We start from the raw sequence: 22,880 nt of genomic DNA, 5'->3' as shown, positions 1-22,880 counted from the left end.
CCATATAACACATGACTCTACATATTTCTTGACATCATGTTGCATTTTTGGCCAGTGATAGTCTTTTAACAACCTCTAATGTTTTTTCAATACCAAAGTGACCACGCATTCCCCCACAATGTTTTTCCTTTACTATATTGTCTCTCATAGAGCATTTTGGTATAAAAAGTTGATGACCCTTAAAAAGAAGTCCATCTTGAATAAGAAATTTAGAAAAATCTGTATGATACCTATCCATAAGAGTAGTGCAAACCTGATATATTTCACCAAAATTTGCATCAACTTTGTAATGGTCCTTCAATTCTCTTATGCCTATGATTTTTTATTTCCTATTGAAAAATGATCCTCCTGCTTAGAGCATCAACAAATTTGTTTGCTTAACCTTTCTTATGCTTATGGTGAATGAATAGGCTTATAATTGTTCCATCCACTTCATATATTTCACACTCAACTTGTCTTGAGAATTTAGATAACTTAAAGCATGATTATCTATAAAAACCACAAATTATTTAGGTAATAAATAATGCCTCCATTTCTTGAGGCCTTGAACCATAGCATAAAGTTTAAGTACTTATTTTTAGCATCATTTAGTTTCTCAGAGAATAAAGTCATAGGTTTATTGTCTTGGCTAAGGATTGCCCCAATTGCTAGGTTACTTGCATCTATCTCAACAATGAAAACCTTATTAAAATTAAGAAGAGTCAGTATTGGATATTGTGCCACTCTTGATTTTAGATATTCAAATACATCATTTGTTACTTTAGTCCAAACAAAATTTACCTTTTTACCTCCTTTGATTGTATCTAATATAGGTGCACATAAATGGTTGAAGTTCTTAATGACATTACTATAAAATGTTGCTAATCCATGAAAAGTTCTTACATCACTTACATTCTTTAGGGAGGCCAGTTAATGATTCCATCTACCTTTTTTTGATCCATCTTTAGTGTGCATTTTGAGATCACAAATCCCAAGAAGGTGATTTTTTGTGCAAGAATGAGCACTTCTCAAGGTTGATCATTAGTTGATGCTCTTTTAGATTTTTGAGAACCAATCCAATGTGTCCAAGGTGTTCCTCCAAGATGCAACTAAAATTTAGTACATCATCAAGATAAATAACCAAAAACATGCCATTGTAATCATAAAAGATCTCATTCATTAGCATCGTGAAGGTAGAGGGGGCATTGCTTAAACCAAATAGCATTACTAGCCATTCATAGAGACCTTTTGTAGTTTTGAAGTTAGTCTTCCATTCATCACCTAGCTTGATTCTTATTTGGTGATAACTAGATTTTAGATCAAATTTTGAGAAATATGATGCATTTCCCAATTTTTCTAGGAGGTCTTCAATCCTTGGGATAGAAAATTTGTATTTGATGGTGATTTTTTTAATGGCTCTACTATTAGTGCATAGTCCCCATTTACCATCCCTTTTGGGAGCCAAAATTGAAGGAACTACACATGGGCTAAGACTTTTTTGAATAAGTCCTTTATCCAATAATTCTACAACTTGTTTGGATATTTCAGCATTTTGAGTAGGAGTGAGTTTGTATGGGGCTTTATTAGGCAAGGATACTCCAGGGATGAATTCATTTTGGTGGCTTATTTCTCTAATGGGTGGGAGGGATGAGGGTAAATCTTTTGCAACCACTTCCTTGTATTCTTCAAGAAGCTTTTGAACTTCTTTTGAGATTGATTTATCCTTGCTAGGTAATGGTTCATCCTTTGGTTTCATAATTAATGCATATCCCTCTTTTTCTTCTTTTATAGATTTTAACATCTCTTTTTCTCCCACTATGATAGCCAAAGGTTCTTTTTTCTTTTTAAGTTTAGGTAGAGGCTTGATATTATAAGTTTTTCCATCCCTCACTATGGTGTATGTATTTTTTTTGCAATTATATATGGCATCCATATCATATTTCCATGGCCTTCCTAAGAGAAGGTGGCAAGAATCCATTTCTACAATATCACATAAAACTTTATCTTTGAAATCACCTCAAGAGAACTCTACCATGGCTTGTTCACTTACAAGTGTTTGGTGCCCTTTTTTTAGCCAAGAAACATTATAAGGATATGGATGAGGAATTATTTCTAGTTCTAATTGTTCAACCATTTCTTTAGAAACTAGATTTTCTATTAATCTTGAATCAATTAACAAATCACATATCCTTTCTTTGCATTTGATCCTTGTCCTAAACAAGTTCTTCCTTTGTGTTGGTTCTTGAGCATGAGGTACTTGTAGGAATTATTGCCTCATCATTAGTGCCACACCTTCTTCAGCCTCTAAATTTCTTTCTTCTTGCACCAACTAGGTCCTTTTTTCTCCTTGATTGTTATTGTTTGGTTTTTTAGGACACTTGTTTGGATAGTGTCCTATTTGATTGCATCTAAAACACTTAGGAGTTCAATTACATCTCCCTCTTCTACTATTGAAGGATATTCCTCCTCTAGAGCTTTCTCTCCAACTAGATTCACCATGGTCTTTGTTTGTTTGCTCCATAGGTTTTCCTTCATTACATGATTGACCTTTTTGCCAAGAGTTACTTCTACCCCTGCCTCTTCCTCTATTAAATTGTTCATTTCTTCTTTTAAACTTCTTTTCAACCTTTAGTGCAAGTTGACCACATTGCTACATGGTCATTATTGTTGTCAAACTCAATTCATCTTGAATAGATAACTTGAGACCTTGGAAGTATCTTGCCAACTTGATACTTTCAGATTCAATCTCTTATGTCCTCATCACCAATGCTTGAAACTCATCAGTTTAAGATGAAACTATCATGTATTTTTTCCTTAGATTCATTGTTCTTCTATGAAGTTGAACTTCATAGTCTTTAGGAACATATGCCTTCCTAAATAACTTTTCCATCTTTTTCCATGTGGTTACTAGACCTTTGCCATTTTTTACTCTATCACCTTGGGTTATATTCAACCATGTAAGAGTGGTGCCTTTCAACTTGGACTTGCTTATCTTTTTCCTTTGATTATCAAGAATCTCATCACATTCAAAGAAACTATTTAGGGCATCCACCCAATCAACTGTAGCATCAGGGTTCATTTTCCCATCATAGGTTGGTAAGTCTAATTTGGCATCCATGGTTCTTCTTTCCATGGACTTAAGAGTACTCACAAGTAGCCTTTGATCTGGAGGTATTTGTTCTTCTTCCTCCAAAGGGATTTCTTCATCACTCCCTTCATCAAATTCTTCAGATTTCTTGGCTTTGGCAAGATCTTCTCTAAGTCTTTTCAAATCATCTCTCATTTGCTACATCTCAATGTTTCTAAGTTCATCTCTATTCCTATGTGCATCTTCCTTTATCTTCTGGTCCTTCAAATATTTCACTATGTCTGCATTAGTCATCTTGGATGGAAATCCATAATTTTCTTCATCTAAAATTTTGACAAAATTTTAGAAGCCCAAAGATCTAGATGGGCTCTGATACCACTTGATGCAAGTGGTGAGGGTACTGATAATGTAGACTAGGAGAGATCAACCCACAAGAGCATATTAACAAGGTTTGAAAGCTGAAGCAAGACCCAAGACCCTACACTTGCACCTTGACAACAAAAATGGCTTAACACATGAAACCTACTCCAAACATGGGACCATGAACCCAAACTCAAGGAATACTTTTTTACATCAGCATGGACATGTTGACTGAATTTGAAGACTCCATACTGAGAAAATGGCATAGTTCCTTCATTAAACCCTTAGATTCCTAGTAGCCAAAGGAATGTAATTTTGGCTTGCAACTTATATATTTTGAATGGAAGAAATAAACTAATCACCAAGATTATTTGATATTTCTAATGTACTATTAGACCATAAAGTGTTGAGACTCTAATAAACAAACAACTATCTAAACCATCATGACAACCATTAGGCCTAAAGGGCTAATTACGCCATGATTGCAAAGGATTTCCCTTTTACACATGTGAAAAAAAAAAAAATTAGTTTGGCTGGAGAATGACAAAATTATGTTAAGTACAAATTTTTAGACCATGAAATGAAGTTTTGGGGTCTCAAATGCTAGTTGCGGCAAAACTGTGCATAGGTGCATACATAAGATATAACCTAGGGCATCAAATTTCTCCCCTATTCCTACATCTCTTCAATTTAAACCAAGAGAATCTTAAATATCACTAAAAATACAAGGGTTCCACCAAAGCCCATAAATTTCCTATGGTGGAATCTCGAGTTACAAAGCAATTTCTATCAAAACCCTTGAAACCCTCAAATATCGGGTTGTCAGCATCAAAATGAGTATAACTTGATTTATAAGATGTTTCAAGACCTCAAACTAGTTGCATTAGAAAGGTACCTCAAGTGTAAATCCAACCATACTAGGCTTAGACCCCTATGTGTTTGTAGAGGTCCCTACCATGTAGAAAACTTGCCAAGAATGCAGAAAAATAGGGTATTATTTATTGATTTCAAGGTAAAATCATACATTCTCCCTTCCACCCACCTAAAAGGTCTATATGAAGGTCTTACCTAACTGATACAACCAAATTTGAATGGTTTTGACCATTGGGGGATTGATTACAAATACTTTTTCTTCATTATGTAAAAAGTTGTAAAGTTGCATTACAACTTTTGCAACTTTTATTGCATTTTTACATTTTAAAGCCTTAAAGGCATTTTGAACTATCCAAATGAGTCCTAATAGACTTAGTACCATTAATTGACCCTAGATTATAAGAAAATACATCCAATTACATATATTTTGCCCTTGTGACCTCGTTGAGCCATGAGCTTATAAAACACCCAAATTGCTAATGGACCACATAAAAGGGTTAAAATTGAACCTAGGGATCTAAAAATATTGTCTTATTGAAAACATATAAAAGTAAACTAGAAAAAAGCCATAAAAAAACATATTTTATTGTTTCATGGAAGAGTGCTCCTACACCAATGACATGAAGAAGACATGTTTGTAATGACATGGCTAAGCTCGCTCATCAGAATATTGTGTGTACAAAGAGTTATTCAAGTTGCAAGGAAAAAGATTTATGCTATCACTAAGTGTAGCATGTTATTAATGTGGTCCTATAATAATTAATTGAGAAGGTCTAACAACTAACTTAGGGAATTATTTTGAAGACTCGGTATAAAGGAAGGACATTTTTCTTTATCATGGTATGGAATGATATGGTTTTATAATTGTTCTAGAATGTAGTATTGAGTTTTTAGATCCAAAATCCTTTTGTTGTATACAATGAAATAGTAGCACAAGAAAAGATAGATCCAGATTAGAAGAAGACATAAAGATAAAGGAAGACATTGATCTACCTACAAAGAGAGAACCAAAAGGTATGAAAATTTTTGTTTGTTGGACATGTAAAGAGTTTGGTCATTTTTCAAGTAAATGTCCTAAGAGATTGAGAAAAGCTAGAAAGAGTCCACTTTCTGATAAAATTGAAGAATTTAGAGAAAGTATGGAAATCTCCTTGAAAGGCTATGTTGATGATCCTAGATTGGTTAATGAAGAAGAAACCATTATGGAAAGTGCAAATGTCAGAATTGATGAGAAATTTAGAACACAAGAGAGAATAGTTTATTACAATTCAGATGATGATGTTGTTACTAAGCCAAGGAATGATGAAGTATTTCTTGAGACTAACAATAATGTGTAAAATGAAGGAGAGCCAAGGTAGGAAGATAGCTCATAAATTTCAGTAGAGCCAAGAGTTGAGATAACAAATCCTACTTTAGGAAAGAATTTGATAAAGAATCACCCATCTGAGAAGATCATTAGAAGAAAAAATAAAGGAGTGATGACAAAAAGTAGAGCCAATGTAGAAATATGCCTAATATCTCAAGTTGAGCCTAAGAATGCAGATGAAGCATGTAAAGATGATTACTACAAATAATATATGAAAGAGGAATTACATCAAATAGTTAAGAATGAGACATGAGAATCGGTCCCCAAAATAGTAGACAAGAATGTGATAGGAACTAAATGGGTATTCAAGAACAAGATGAATGAAAAAGGAAAATTTGTAAGAAACAAAGCAATATTGGCATGCAAATGCTACTCATAGAAAGAAGGAATAGATTATGAGGAGACTTATGCTCCAATGCCTAGAATAGAGGTAGTAAGATTATTCCTAGCCTATGTAGCACAAAAAAAAATTCAAAGTATATCAGATGGATGTCAAGTCAACATTTATAAATGGAGAACTTGAAGAAGAGGTATACAATGAAAATCCTAAAGGATGTCCTTTGACAGATGCCAAGGACATATTATGTAGACTAAGGAAAGCATTGTATGGATTGAAGCAAGCACCTAGAACCTAGTATGCAAGATTAGACAAACATTTGACAAAACTTGGATATAGAAAAGGTATAGCAAATAGTAATCTATATTCAAAAGAAATTGATGATGGTTTGAAAATTTTGGCAATATTTGTTGATGATAACATATTTGGAGGAAATGGTGAGGAAAGAAAAAAGTTTTTTGAAGAGATGAAGAATAAATTTGAGATGAGTGATAGCGGAGATGAAATATTTCCTAGGATTGCAGATCTTATAGAATAAAGAAGGAATTCTTATTTCTTAGACTAAGTACTTGAAAGATTTATAGAAAAGGTTTGGATCAAAAGCATGTAAACCCATTGGAACACCTATGGTAACTGGAAACAAGTTATTTACAAAGGATGAGACATCTATTGTTGAGAAAAATAAGTATAGATCTATGAATTATTGCAAGATTCCAAGATGATCCCAAAAAAGCACATTATGTAGTAGTAAAAAGGATATTTAGATATCTGAAGGGAACATTAGAGTTTGGATTGTGGTATGACAGATCTAATAGTTTTACTCTAAGTACTTATACTGATGCTGATTGAGCAAGCAGTATGAATGACAAAAAAAGCACTAGTGGTGGAGCTGTCTATTAGAAATAGGGATTATTGAGAGGGTGGGTTGAATCAGTAATCTACAAACTTTAGTTGCCAACTACATATTATTACTTACTTTAAACCATTCATAACAAAGCAATAAAGTAATGTTGAACAATAGCAGTAAAAATGCACAAAGATAACTCATAACACCATATTTTGTTAACTAGGGAAACCCTAGCCAAGGGAAAACCCTAGTGGGGATGATACCCACTAGATAATATACTAATATATAAGTTCCTTTTTATAAGATGGACCATGATAGGAGTTAATGAGAAAATTTAGTATAAGTAGTCCTTGTTAGGAGACTTTGAATCCCTATTAGGAGATTTCAACCCTGTTTGGAGTTGTGGTACAATAGATACAAGATGAGCCCACTACCCAAACATTCACTTCCGATCACAAGAAGAGATCATTGCTCAAAGAAGTAATCATTCTAGATATAAGTATTGTATTTTCTTCCTCAACTAATCTTTGATCTTCAACTCAATCTTAGATCACCAAATAGCTTATATAAAATGTCGTATATATCACTTTCACAAAAGTTCACATATAATCACAATTACAAGATAGCACTTCCAAGCACACTTCTTATTGCAAGAAGTCCTTTGCATAAACACCATGCCTTTACACAAATTACTACTGGGTCAACTAAGACCAAAATTCACTTTTCCAAGTTAGAGTAAACATCTAGGATGTTGGCCGTAATTGGACAAGTTATTGTTTTGTAAATAAAACAATTCTTTCCTTGAATTCCATTGGCGTGCCTCATTAAAACATGATTATCTCTATTTTGTACAATCTCTACAAACTTCTAAGGTTATACACATCATCATCAACATGTATACTATCTCCATATAACTTCACTAGTCATAATATGATGTCTACAACAAGTTATAAACAAAACAATAGACTATTTTAAACCAAATTCTATACTTAGACAATTTTTTGATTACCAAACACTAAATATCTTTATTTCTAAGGTTTCCTATTAGCATGTACATCATGTGTTTCTATAAATGACAATAATTATATATCACTATTAGCCAATTGTCAACAATCTACCCCTTTGGCATTGATGGTAACAAAATAGGGAAAATTGGCTAAGTGACAAAAAACATAAATGACATATAAGCATTACATCTATTACAACTTGTTCAACATTACATATATACTCCCCCTTAAAATATACTTTACTACTTTTAATCACATTGTATCTGTCTTTTTTGTATCTCTCCCAACAATCTATTCTTTTGATATGTATACGATTCTCACATGTATCTCTCTCCCTTTGACATCAATGACAAAGGTCAAATATTCAAGATACTATCCAAAACTATTTTCCTTCCTTATGCTGAAATAATCTTCATACAATCATCAAAAATAGACTTCAAACTATCCATACATGTGGTCCATGTATCTTTAGTAGACTCATTTGATGTGAGAATTGCACATAAAGCATATGATGCAATCTCAACTGCATTAATGTCTAAATAAAAAAAGTTTGAATATGTTTCCTTGGCCTTAATACATTCCTCTAATTTCTTCTCAACAAAAGACAATTTTAGATAAATGGATTCTCTAAAATCATATGTTTTCTTCAAGATCTTCTCTTTCCAAAGTTCCAATTTCTTGATATCACTGTGAACACTGGTAACTTAAATCTCAAAATCATCTACTTTACTAGATAGATTCTAGATTTGGCTAGACAAACCCTCTAGCTCATTCATCTTTATCTCTATCTAACTATCCAAGTCTTTAGTCAACTTGTATGATAAGGTACACTTAATATACAAAGTTTTCCCTTCTTTCTAACATTTCTGAAGTTCTTTTATACAAGTAGCAAGATTGACTAAGTTGTTCTTGACATTCTTACAAATGGTGCTAAACAAGTTAGGATTGTGGGAAATTTGAGCCTTTTCCTTTGTAGTATTCAAAAAATTTGTAAACTCTTCATCAAAATATTTTAGCACTTCCTATGGTCTTTGTTTAGGATCTAACTTAGTATGATGTACTATCAAAGTATTGTGCAGTCAGTCAGTCACTTGCATTAATGATCTCTATAAACTCTTCACCATTTTATTCCTTAGTATAAGTTTAGATAAGGATGAAATTAGATCAATTTGATCATCATCATCAATAGCTAAACTAGCAAGAGAGAGCAGAGTAGATGAACTAGATGGTTTAGTCTCATCCTCCCTCCATTTCTTTTTTGCTTCTTTAGATCTTCTCTCTTCCTCTCTTTCTTTTCCTTTTCTTTTCTTTTTCTCTTCTCTTATGACCTTTTATTGTCTTCGTCCATAGTTTTCTTTATCCTCTCTTCTTGTGCAATCCTTCTCTTGTCTTCATCTTCCTTACTTTTCCTATTTTCCTCAAGCAATTTCTGCTTAGCTTCCTCTATTTTTTTCTTTTCTTCTTCTAGTAGCCTCTTCTCTCCATCATTTTTTTCAACTTTTCCTCAATAGCCTTGGTTTTTGGTTCATTTGGTTAGGAACCACCAAATGGATTGGTATCATCAATGTTAAGAGAAACATTGGTTTGATCAATATCACCACTTACTGACACTTTTGAGGTTCTAGGAGTTGGAGGAGATGCTTCCTATGACTCTATCAACATCTTATTGATAGTTGCTATAGTCTCTTTTCTCAACTTATCCTTTTCACCAACCATGAATAAGAATGGCCTCAACTTATTTCTCAAGTATGGTGTGAGGTTATTCAAAAATCCTTTTATTTCACCTTCATCATTAGTCTTGCAAATGGTCCTTAGCATAGACTTCTAAAGTTCAAGGTCTTCTTCTCTTGCAAGGGTCTTTTTCTTTTATAAGTCTCTCATAGACTTTCTAGTTCAGTACTCCTTCTATATCCTTCAAACTTAAATTATTATATGAATCATAAAACATGATTATCTGAACAAAGTTTCCCTCATTGGCAATAGTTGTATTAATCTTCTTAATCTTTAACTTCCAAGGTTTTCGAGCTTTGCCTACTGCTTGCTTAGGTGGAGTCACCTTTTCTATTTTCTTGGTTTCTTGTTCCTCATCTTCTTTATCACTTGACTCAATTGTCAACAATGTTTTATGTCTCTTTCCCAGTCTTGTGGCCAGTTGTTTAACTCTATTTTTCTTTGTAGACATTGCTTCAACTAATCTCTCAGACTTTCTTTTCTGTTCACTAAGCTAAACATCAGACACTATTGCATATGGAATGCTCCATTATAAAGATGTCTCAACAACTAATATTGACAAGGGTTGTATGTTTAGTATGCCTTGCTTCATTGTCTATCTCATAGCCTCAAATTCATTCTCTGACATTCTAGCCTCTCATAGTGTCTTCTTCATTATTGACTCAACCTTCTTGTGTGATGCCTTTTCCAAGGTTGCGTGATAAGCTTGTTGTGTGATCTCATCAAATGTGCCAAATCTATATTCTACTTTGTCTTTGTCTAAATTTAACAATAAATCAATATAACAAATTGCAACATCATCAATCAATTCATAGCTCAAGGGATCAAGAAATGTCTCCCAAGGTTCCACTGCTTGATTATATGTATGATCTATATCAACTAATATACAAATGTCTTCCTTGAATATTTCTATTGGTGATTTGAAATGCTATAGGTTTCAAATTACCTTGATGAGAACAAGACACATCTAGGGGAATCTAACTCCCATTTTCAACATGTAATTTCAAACACCAGGCCAACTATAAGGAAAGACCCCTCTTCTACTTTAGGCTCTACAAAACCTAGGTTGGTGGACCTTAGATTCAATTAATATGGTACCAGTGCAAAAAAATATTCTTGAATCTATTAAGTAGATTTAACCCTTATCTCTCCTAATGACTTGTGCAATAACATATATCTACAATAGCTAAATACAAATCTATGAAATTCACAAGCTAAGTGAGGGCATCCTTTTTAGCTCTTCAACATGAAAGGGAAATACACTTGATTAATGATGTTGAATATTAGCAAGACCTAGGTATGACAAAAAAAACTAAATGATCTTGCAAATGATTAGTGCGTTATTTATTGGACAATTACATGAATTATAACCATACATCTCCTAGAAATCTTTGACGTAACTCCTACATCAAGATCCCTGATCTATCTTTCACCTTGTGAATAGACATCTACATCAAAATGAATCTCATACTTGACCTATCCCATCATGAAATCTAAAAACCTTGTGATAAACATCAAGAAATTACATGGCTTTTTGTTCCATCAGCAAGATACTTTAATCACATATAATCTTAAACAAAATTCAACCTAGTTTATGCTCTTTATTCACAAACTAGAAAAGATTATAGATCCATGATAGGAGATAGGATTCAAACTGAAATTAAAACCCCTTGTTGTATTTTTATTCATTTCCCTTGAAAAGGAATACATGAAAGATGTATAGAAATACTTCACAAATCACCTAACAAATGAGAACTATCTACATAGAACTTAAATGTTGCTCAATACAAGAGAAATTGTTGAAGAAAATGTTCGAAATGCTTTAGAATAACTAAGAGGGAGGGAAATTAGTTATTCAAGGTCCAAATGTCCAATTCAAACTTTTTCATCAAGTAAAGTGATCCCATTAAACTGTTCATTGATCCAAGCTTAAACTTTTCCACCTAGCAAGTTAATGTAAATCAACATGCAAGCATAACACATGAAAGATCAACACATAACATAGTGATTTATGTGCAAACCCAATTCAGGAAAAACTACCAATAACATGCTACTCAATTCTCACTCTTTTGGAGTGATGCCCTATGAAAGGCCTGCCCTATTAAAGGTTACAACACACTATTAAATGTGATCTGGTTAAAGGATTTAACCACCCTATTAGAAGTGGGCCTAGTTAGAGGACTTTAGAACATTCACTTGGAATGCCACCCTGTTAAATGATTTACAAATAGTTGTTAAACCAGGCTAAGTCCATAGGATTTTACCCTAGATGACACAATTGTTAGAGAGTAACAACAAGGGGTTTTGACTTGATACAACTTACAGCTTATCTTGCAGATTTTAGATCACTTTTCAACTCTTTACAATTTGCCTAGGTTTCAGTCTCTGTAGCTCCAACAACTTGTCCTCCTTTCAAGCTTTGTCTCCTTGAGTCTTCATGCTCAATATACCAATGCAATCCTCTATATGACCACTTGTAGAAGCAAAGTCTCTATGCTCTATTCTTTCTCCTCCTTGATGCCTTCTCTTTGACACCCTAACCACTTCACAAATTGGCACTCTAGTAGCTCTTGCTTCTTGACCTATGACTCCTTAAATAAAAGTCTAGAATTACTTTTCCTACTTGATTCTTCCCTCCATTCATTTCAGTTCAAATGGATTAGGTACGATTCATTGAATCCAACCCATATCTTGTTCCTTCTAGAAACATCTTCAAGAATCCTCTTGAATTCGCTCAAAAATGGTTTATCTAAAATTCTATTCAACCAAATCATCATCCTTATCCTCCAACTAGTTCACAAAACTTAAGGTAACAACTTTGTTGGCTCAGTTTTGGTGAATCTTTGACTTTTCCAATAATGTAGCAGCTTAGCACTATTGAAATTTGGTGCTCAACACATATTGTGTTACTCAGCACCTATTGTGGATTCACTCAACATCCACTAAGCTTTCTATTTTCTTGACACCTATTACTTTGGTCGGCATCTAAACTCTCTTGACTCCTTCTATATCACTCAACACATACTAGATTTTGCATTTGCTCGGCACTAATTGAAAAAAATCGCTCTTCTTGAACTAGCTTTCTTGGCACTCACTAATGAACTTACTTAAACTTTACAGTCAACCTTGTTTCAACTTATTCTTCCAATGTTTCTAAGTGTGGCCAACCTTTATATCTTCAAGTATATTATCAATGCATCATTTTACCATTGTCTTAACTGATCCTTGCACTTCATTACAAAACCATAACTCAAACTTTCCCTTAGGTTCTTTTTCTATATCTTGTTGATTAAATCCTCTTTGTCAATCAACTAAGTGATAGTACTTGGATCTTATAAGTAGTTTTCATTCCAGCAAATAGAAAGTTTGCCATCAATGACAAAACAATGATTGAAAACATTATTTATCAACAATCTCCTTTTCAAAATTCTTCTTCTTTCAATCATCTTTTCAATCAAATTTCCAACAAAAAATGTGGTGTCACAATAATGTAAACACATCAAATTTGGAAACACTGGTCTCACAAATCTCAAAAAAACTCAAGATTAGAATCCCTAAGGTATCATAGCAGTGAGTCCTTTTTTTCTTCAAAACTGGAACCCTTACAATAAGAAAGAAAAAGAAAGATATAGATCGAGAATGGAATCCTGGATCTGATACAAAGAGGACATGTGTCCACTTGAAATTCCATCACCTAGCAGTGAAAAGAATCTCTCTAATCTCTCTGTACAATTGCATCTCAAATCTTCAATCATTTTGGCCTCCAAAAGCAAGAAATATCTGAGATATTTGATTGAAAATCATAACTGATTTTGATGTCAAATGTGAACTCAAGGTAAAAGTGAAAAATCAATTTTAAAAATGAACTCTAGAAGCACAAAAACTTTTTTAGAATTCATTTAGGCTTCAACCAACGTTAATGTTTTCCACCAGCTAATTTTAATGCCCCATGATGAAAACTATTTGTTCTACTGAGAATGCCCTAGAAATCTCAAATTCATTTTTAGGCTGAATTGATTAATAGTTTTGCAAAAACTAACTCCATATTTGGAAAGTTCATTTCCTTCTAGTTCCAATGGTATATTCAAGTCCATATTTTGGATAAAAATTGCCCTAGTTATGCCCCTTTGAAAATCTAAGATTCCACTTGCAAGTTTGCATTAAAAAGCCAAAAATTTGAAAAATTAAAAATAGTTCTATTGTATAAACTATAGAAAAACTCAGAATCTTCAAATTTTAAATTGAACAGAACTTCTCAAAATTGGAAGGAGAAAATTATTTTAAAAACATGAATACCCATTATACAGGCCTTGGTCATGCAATCAATGCGACGTGTCACCTCTACATTGGTTCTAACCTACACAACTGGCACCACATGTCAATCCCTTATTTGCTAATATACCAGGTGAGCCCCAAATCTCTTTATTACTCCTCACCAAATTCTTGGACTTTCTAGCAAGGTGCCATGTCGCTACCAAAAAATCCTCCCATTTTTTGGTGGTGACATGGTGACCACCAGATTTTGACAAGATTTTTTGGTGAAATCCTTCATTTACCATCACGTTAGTGCCACATCATCTCTTGATCATCACCATGTCATTGCCACCTAGGTTGGTCAATATGTCACCATGGTTATCAACTTCACTTAGTGACATAACAATGGTTGGTAGATTCTCCACTTGGCATCATTTGGTTGCTTGATCTCCCACATTCACATCTTTGTTAGCGTGCATGTTCAAAATTTAATTTTGGTCACCTTGAGTTATCCAGGTCAGACCTACCATGGAGCTATTGCCTTTTCAAAAGGCGTGTCTCTTTAAGACACTTACTATAGGAGTGCAAAAGTATTTGAAGATTATGGAATCCCCAAACCTAGGCAATGTGGGATCAATGCTTTTCATAGTTTTGCATTTGACTACAAATTTCTTCTACAACATGAGACTCCTCCTTATTGCTTTGTTTACAATATGCTCTACATGTGTTGTGGGTCCTTTCTTGCATGGACCTCCTTCTATCTGATGCATGGGTTCTACCTTTGTTAACACTGGTTGACTCCTCCTCTACTCGGTGACTCACTTAACCTTTCAGTGGTTTCTTTATTGCATGCTTTGACTGAAGAAAAGCTCTACCTCCTTTTCTTTGTGCCTTTAGAAGCTCTTGATTGTGAGCAACAAGATGTCTCCATCTCAAGTGACTAGATGATGAGATAGATGAGGGATTGAGCCTCACTCCTTTGATTTGAAATGCCGCCTCTTCTCAAAACAACTCCCCTGCTCCTTGATGCCATGCAATTTTTGGATCCTCTTCTATGTCAATCTCGACAAAGTGAACATCCTTGTCAAATTAATTAATGACCTTATTGATAATGGGCTTGAGACTTCAACAAGGCCCACATGTTCACTTGTATTTGTACTTTTTAGTAGCAGACCATATATCCAGCCTTTCTCATTGCCTATGACGTCAACAACTTCCTTGTTGAAGTGGACAATTACATTTGGATTGTTGAAAATTCTATGAAACATTCATCATAACCATCCTATCCTACATTGCTTTCAATGCCTTCAAAATAGAGATTTTAGTATTGGCATTTGGATCCCCCATGCAATTTTATACCTTCTTCCTGTCCAGACCTAGAGATTTGATGACATCGTTTGCACATTCTTTGTTATATTTTCGTCCTTCATTGGACACATGATGTGGAAATTAGTAACATAGTCCCACAAACCCATGGTCTATTATGCACTTTTACATGGCAACCCTAAAAACATGGATCCCTACATCTAACGTGTAGGTTTTGTGCCTTCTCGATTTGGTTGCTTCTATTATACATGGTCAGCTTCTTAGAGGAATCAATAATCATGTGATCTTCATGGGCTCCAATCTCTTTGATTCAAGTTCTTTTTACAATGACCTTCTTCAACCATATTTGGGATTCTATTTGGTGTTATTTCTGTGGTGGATTTGGCTTTTTTGTTGGACAATGTTTGCATGGAGGAAGTTTTCCTAATGTGGCCTTTCAAATTGGGAGACTTTTTTGTTTGATTGGGAGTGTGCTCTATTTGGAACGTCCCCATTGGCTCCATTCACTGTGACTATGTGTTTCCTTTGGCCACCCTATGAATTCTACATTTTTTGTGGAGATCACATTAGTTATGGTGTTTGAAAGGCACATTTTTAACTTCTAGTATTTGTCATATTTTCCACCTCTCACCTCTAATAAATAGTGCCATGTTCTCATTAGCTACAACTTCTAATCATTATTAACCGCTCTTGATCATTTCAATAATAGACCTGAAGATTGAGATGATGCAACATCTGAAACTCTTCATGGCCCATGCCCCACTGAATCTTGAAATTTGCCAATAACATCTTGTGATTTTGGAATTCCTTTGAAGGAAAACACATCTTACCATTCCCAGATGGAAAACCATTTTCAACGATCTTGGGACTTGTTGTGGTGTCCACAACACACGCCCCATTCTTCACTAGGAATGGGGACCTCCTACTTTTTTTGACTCCCAGACTCATAGTTTGGGAGTTGGGAAAAGAAATCTTGGTTAAACAAGTTAGAAAGTTGAGTCCAAAAAATTTATAAAAAAAAAAATCTCACGCACGCGCATATTGAGGCACGCGTGCATGCAAAGAAAAGAAGGAAGGGAAGTTATAAAAACCCCCTCCCCCCCTTGTTTTTTTTATTTTTTTTTTGAAGAAGTAGAGCTAAGGAGGGAAAGGTATGGAAACCTTCCCTCCTCCACCTTCCATGCTTAACTAGTGCTCGCGCGCATGCAAGACCAAAAGAGGAAGCACACAGTGCGGCGCTGCGTGTGCCCTACCGCTGTAGCGCCCTTTTGGGCTGCACGCGCCATGTTGCACCACCGCAGTGCCCTTCTAGGCCATGCACGGCACGCCTCTACCCACACCCTTTTGGGTCGCACAGTGCAACTGTTGCTGTCGTGCCCTTTTGGGGCCTGCAGCACGGTGCTACCACCATGCCCTTTTGGATACGTGATGGTGCGGCGCTATGCGCACCTTTTGGGACTCATGTGGCCACCCTCGCATGCCCCTTTTGCATGTGTGGCAACATGGCTATAGAGCATGCCTTCTGGGTCACGCGTAGTAGCCACTGTCATGCCCTTCTGGATGTACACACGCGGTCGTTGCTGCCATGTTTTAACTCCCCTCATTTTTAAAAAAAAATTAAATTAAATTATTTATTTTTATTTTTTGTGTCAAGTCAAAAACCCAAAAAAAAAATAATAAATAAATAAACACAACAAATTAAATAAGTTCTAGGAGATCATTTTTTTTAATGTTTTATATATATCCAATAATTAATCATTCTTTTTCTCTTTGTGACATGCAGGTAATATAATCAAATGGCATCCACATCTGGATCAACAGCAAAGCCAGTTGTGTACAAGTTCCAAGGCATAACCTCGAAGTCATGATTGCACGATGAACACTCTGAGATCAAAGACACAGAACTTGGACACATGGACTTGGGAGAGTTTTTGAGGGTTTGTAACAACCCAACTGAAAGATCTTCTTTGAGATCTACCTTAACTCGATCTAGATTGGTAAATGCAACATCACATCTTGGGACCGTTCAGTCAGCTGAATTGATTATGACCTTATCTTGACATTTTGTTCCTGAGGAAAGGGTGGTAAAGAGCATCACTTGGGAAGTGGTCTTAGATCTATGACCTGATAATATCGAGAGGGCTTTTCACCTACCTAGAGTTGATCAATTTATCAGGCTTTCATACGAAGCAGTCGAGAGGTGGCATAAGGATCATCACCAGGAGGCCATCGACATCATATATTCCTCATACTTCATTGAGAAGCCATCTTGGGGAAAGACAATCAGTAAAGTAGATATGACTCGAGGATACATGAAGGATGACATTGGATATTCAATAATTCTCCTGAGCAAAGTTATGGGATTTCTTGCAGTGGGTCATCTCACTCCATTCATGGTTAACTTCATTGAGACCATCAGACACACAAAGATGCCACTGGATTGGGCCACCACACTTAGTGAGAACTTTTGTGATCAGTTGTGGATAGTAAAGGACAAGAAGAAGTTCTATATGACTTCTTATGTGGTATATCTACTTGCAGCAAGAGCCATCGACTATCTTGGGTTGTACAAGAAGAGCAGTATGCAGGATCCTAATGCATGGTCGTATATAGTTTATCCTCAACTAGTTAAGAAGAAGCTCTCGCCGCAAAGCAAAGAGTATAGGATTGTGAATGATGCTTTCATCTTTTCCTTCATTCGATTCATTGAAGGGGATTATGGGAAAAGATTGTCTGATGAGGCTAAGGCATAGATCACAGCTCTTGGTGCATATTTCATCCAGTTTTGAACATTCACATACATTTGAGTTGGTGGTGCATCCATTCATCCAAAGAAGCTACCAAGGTACCCAAGTGACAAGTTGGTTCTAATGGAAATTTTTTGGCAGATCGAGTCAACTTATGAGAGGATCAAGAAACAACGAAGGCCTTGTTGGGATTGGCCTTTTGTAATAGGAGCATACCAAGTAAAGAGAAAGCAGGATATCCTGACTTTTGAATGGGAATGGGAAAATTATCCTCTTGAAGAATATAACTCTCCCTAGCCATTCTTTGACAATGTTGGTAAAGTGGAAAATCTAGCAAGAAAAGAGTTCTACCATGAAGACACCATTGAAGATCATTGGATGAATGCCACAAATGACTATAATGTTCGTACTAGGGACTATTGTAGAATGACTTTGTATTTAGTAGAGAAGGCTCTCCATTTGACCATCCCAGATGAGATAAGGTTACAGAATTTTTAGGAGCTACTAGATCCCTTATTCAATATAGATAAAGTTGGAAAAAGGCCTATCCTAAATGCAAAAATTGATAGAGAGGAAGGAGATGATATTAATCATCGAGCAAGACATGTCATCAGAATGACAAAGAGTTGGATCAAGAAACCCTTTCCACTTGATCCAATTCTGGACACTATGTATTCCATGCACATGCTCACCCAGAAAGGGTAAAGGGGAGGAAAGTCACAGTTCCTATCTTTGTGCTCCAGTCTACTATCAGGCCAGAAATAGTCTACCAGCTTGATTGCCCAATGGGATAGTACCATCCTTTAGAGAAGAAGAAAGAAAAGAGGAAGAGAGCCTCTCCTCAGAGGATCCAGATAGAGCATGTTGAAGAATAGGCCCCTTCGCAGCAACATGAATCTACTCCCCAAGATGCCCGAGACCCTAAAATTTCTCATATCCAGGTTGATTTTCCATTGCCTCCTATTTTGTCAAGCCAACAAGAAGAGGGAGAGATTCTAGAGACATCCATTCATCTGATGCATGAAGAGCTCACTTCTCCTATGGTTCCACAGAAGCAAAGGAGGGTTAAGGTTAGAATGAACAAGAGGTAGAGAGTTCATAAAAGATTAGTGCCTAATCCATCTATTCCTAAAACCATTCCTGAGGAAGAATTAGATGAGGATGAAATAGAGTCAGATGGGGAGGAAGAGAAAGTGCCTCTACAAGGGAGAACCTAACTGGCCAAAGCCATAGAATTGGAAAGAAAGAAGAATGTCACAAATACCCCACCACCCACCCAAGCTGAAACGGTAGAGCTCTCTTCTTCAGAAGATGAAGTACAATGATGGGTGAATGAGCAAAGGGAGCTAGGTGATGATATTCTCTCCATTCCAAATTTTGATTTCATGCCAATGGGTACAGAATTGGTTGGATATAAGATTACAGATACTCCTATAGGTGAATTTCAACAGCAAGATTGGACGCAAATGCAACCTAAGACATAAGGTTCTCATCCAATGGCCCCATCTTCACCTCAGGCTATGATGGTAGATAAGGTTTTAGTGACACCTCCGCCTCTGAGTTTAGAGGAACATGTTCAGAAGGAATCATCATTACAAGGAGAACCAGAACCAAGGGTTACTAGTGAGCCATCAAAAGAGGCACAAGTAATGGAATGTATACAACAGCCTTCCCAAGAAGTTGAGGATCAAACTACGGGATCTACAAAAATTGAGACTATAGAAGAAGAACCCTCACAAAAGGAAACTCCAAGAAAAAGCAACAGAGGGAAGGAGGTAGTTGAACACATCCCTTCATCATCTAGAACCAAGGTTACAGAAAGACATATCCCAAGGTGGTTCTAGAAGAAAATAATGAGAAGTGCTAAGCATCAATTCCTTGCTTCAGAGGATGATATTTGTGACATTGCAGAGATTTTGAACAAGCCTGACTCTCCATTACAGGATGCAACACCATTTTCATTCATTACTACTACTCGAAACCAGGACTTATTTGCACAGGTTGCTCACCCTCCGAAAGGTATAGATGAAGAAGCTATTAGTCTTCAGGACTATGAAGTGAAGGATATCATGTTAGGGAAGCCTACACGGGATACTTCTCGACAGATGATGACTATGGGAGTCAAAGAGGTTCTTAACCATATGGAATGTTATAAGATTGAAGTCAAAGCACTTAGAAGGCAAGTTGAGATCTTGAAAGGATATTTAGTTGAAGTTATTAGTCCTCTTGATTCTAAACACCCTAAGGAGACTTTGACTACCATTCCTAAAGAAGGGGAAGGTGTACGGCTCAGTCCATTCTTGAGAGCTTATCAGGATTGGTGAGACAACCTTGAGGATAGGGGTGTCACTATAATTATAAGAAGTCTAAAGTTATTACATGCTACACAAGAGAATGTTGATAAGATTGTGGCAATTTTGAGGCAGGACTTTAGTGTTATGGATGAGGTACAGGTTTGGAGCAAGGATTTGCAAATTCTACAGGCCATAAAAGGACAAAGGTACCACATTCTGACTGATGTATATATCGGAGAAGAGCTAGAAATGATAGATGATTGGATAGAAAAGATTGCAGAGGGAAATAAAGTGATGGAAACATTGCATGATGAGATACATAGGCTCAAGGACCAAGCCCGAGAGCAAATTTTGGAAGCAAAAATGTTATATAGTGATGCATGCTTGGATATTTTTGAAGATGATGAATAAGAGAAGCTTTTACTAGTTGAGGTAGTTGTGGAAAACTTTAGAAAGACTTTAGAGGAAGCATTCAGTGATGAAGACATCAGACAAGGCTTCAGGACAGAAGAAGCATTGTTAGAGTTGGATACCAAACTCGGAGAGTTTGCAAAAACTTGAATTGAGGTGGATAACTACATATAGAAGGTCAAAGATAAGTATGAGGCTTTGGATCTTCTTGATGCTGCTAAGATTACTGAGATTATAGAGAAATTCAAGGGCAAACATCCAAACATATGTTTAGGATAAAGATGAGCAAAACCCAGATGCCAGAATTTCAATTTTGACAATTAGTAAAATTTTGAGATTTTGACCCAGTCGAGGTCCATAGCTCCGCAGGTCCACAGCTCCACAGGTCCACAGCTCCGCAATTCATAGGTGCACCGACAGTTGATAGCCAGTTCCAAAAAAAGCACTTTCCATGCATTTTGATGGCAAGTTAACTCTAAGACACATCAAGTAAAGGGCTAGCTTCTATTTTTGGTGTCTCCATGGACTTCTACTTTGACTAATGGCTTCCTCCTACTTTCTCTCTCATGCTTTCATTTTTTTCGACATGTAAAGGGCTCATGCATCCAATTAATGAATAAAATATGGATGGAGTCCCTCTAAACACCAGTTAGATTACCAGTTTGTATATATTTAGTTTTTTTTAATGTTTTAAAAGCATTTTATTGCATCAAGATATCTCTCACTCTCAACACAAATTGAGGAGATGATTTCTTATAAATACCCCATTGTAAAATGTAAAAAGGGTCGCAATTATTATGCAATAAAGATATGCTTTTGGTGCTAGCATTTGGAGTGTAGTTATTCTTGCCTGAATGTGTCATTCTTTTGTGGATTTTATTCATGAGATTGTGATTGAGCCAAAGGTTTATTGTTTTGTTTCTAGTTGTGTGATCTTTTAGTTCTGGTGTTTGCTATAGATATATGAATTCCATTGACGTAACAAGCTTGAGAAAATATCACCCGATTGTGTCTAGATAGCTTTTTGTCTTGCATGAGCCAACTTTCTGTGGCCTTGCGATTTGATGAAGAGTGAAACATCATTCGATTTTTTAAAGATTCTCACTGATGATTGCATCAGTGGATTCTAGGAAGCGTTGCTCCAATTTTCATTGGTTTCCTACCGATTTCTTCAAAGGTTTAACTTGCAGCGTGTTGTGTTCTATAGCTTATGTCTGTTTAGGAATTTCAATTTCAAGTTATTTGATTTCGTGTTATTTTCTTTATGTTTTGTTATTTTCTTTGCTAACCCCCTGTTAGAATAGGACCTCATAGTAAGTTGCATTGTTAGAGTTACATTCATTGAAAAATAGAAAATACAAAAATATTGTTCTTTTGGTGTGATATTTTTAGATAGTGAACAAATTTTACTTGATTGCAAGGTAAAAGAGTTTTTGGAACCAGCAAAGGCCTCCTCATGAACATTCACATTTATCTTCTACTGAGTGGATTTTGGTACGTCCCAAGAAAAACACTGAACCTTGGAGTGGGTCCTTAAAAAGATTTGCTTTTCAAGAGAGGAATTACACTATGGATTCCTATCGTTGACCTCATGCAAAATGAATGCCCAATAGGACTTTATAATGTATCATGACTTATAACCAGCTCAGTCAATAAAAAGAAAAAGTGTGAGCTATCCAACCATCCATATACCTATTTTACCCCTTTTATGAACTTCATTCTTCTTGTACTTAGTTCCCCATTTTTACATCATTAAGACACCATCAGGATTCTACAAAACTAACTCATCTGATGGAATCAATCAAGCCTAAAGTGGGTCTAGCTAAAAAAAAAATTCATTTTCAAATGACTAAAATCTCAAACTAATCCACTGAACATTTGATACCGATTTGATGAAGAATCAATGAATTTTCATCATTTTTTTAACTTTTTAAAACCTATTTCATGTCTTTCTGCAACTATTATTTTTGTGTCAGGAGGTCCTTTGACCAACCTTAAAAATTGATCTAAACAAATAAACAAGTTCTAAAATCTGACACACTAATTGTCTGTTCCACACACTTTTACCCTGTCAAATCTCATCTCATGAAGAATTCTCAATCAAAAGACATTGACTGTCAAAGATGTCATCTCAAAATTACCTACAAGTAAATATGTCAGAAAAACATAATTTGCGTTCGGATTTGGCTTCAAAAATAGGGCAAACTGACACTTGGGAAGACAAAACTGGGGAACTTGTTCACTATCATGAGAATAATAT

Source organism: Cupressus sempervirens, chromosome 11 (genome assembly GCF_028749045.1).
Source record: "Cupressus sempervirens isolate cs-2001-9-10 chromosome 11, ASM2874904v1, whole genome shotgun sequence".
NCBI lineage: Eukaryota > Viridiplantae > Streptophyta > Pinopsida > Cupressales > Cupressaceae > Cupressus > Cupressus sempervirens.
Note: the sequence above shows the minus strand (reverse complement) of the source record.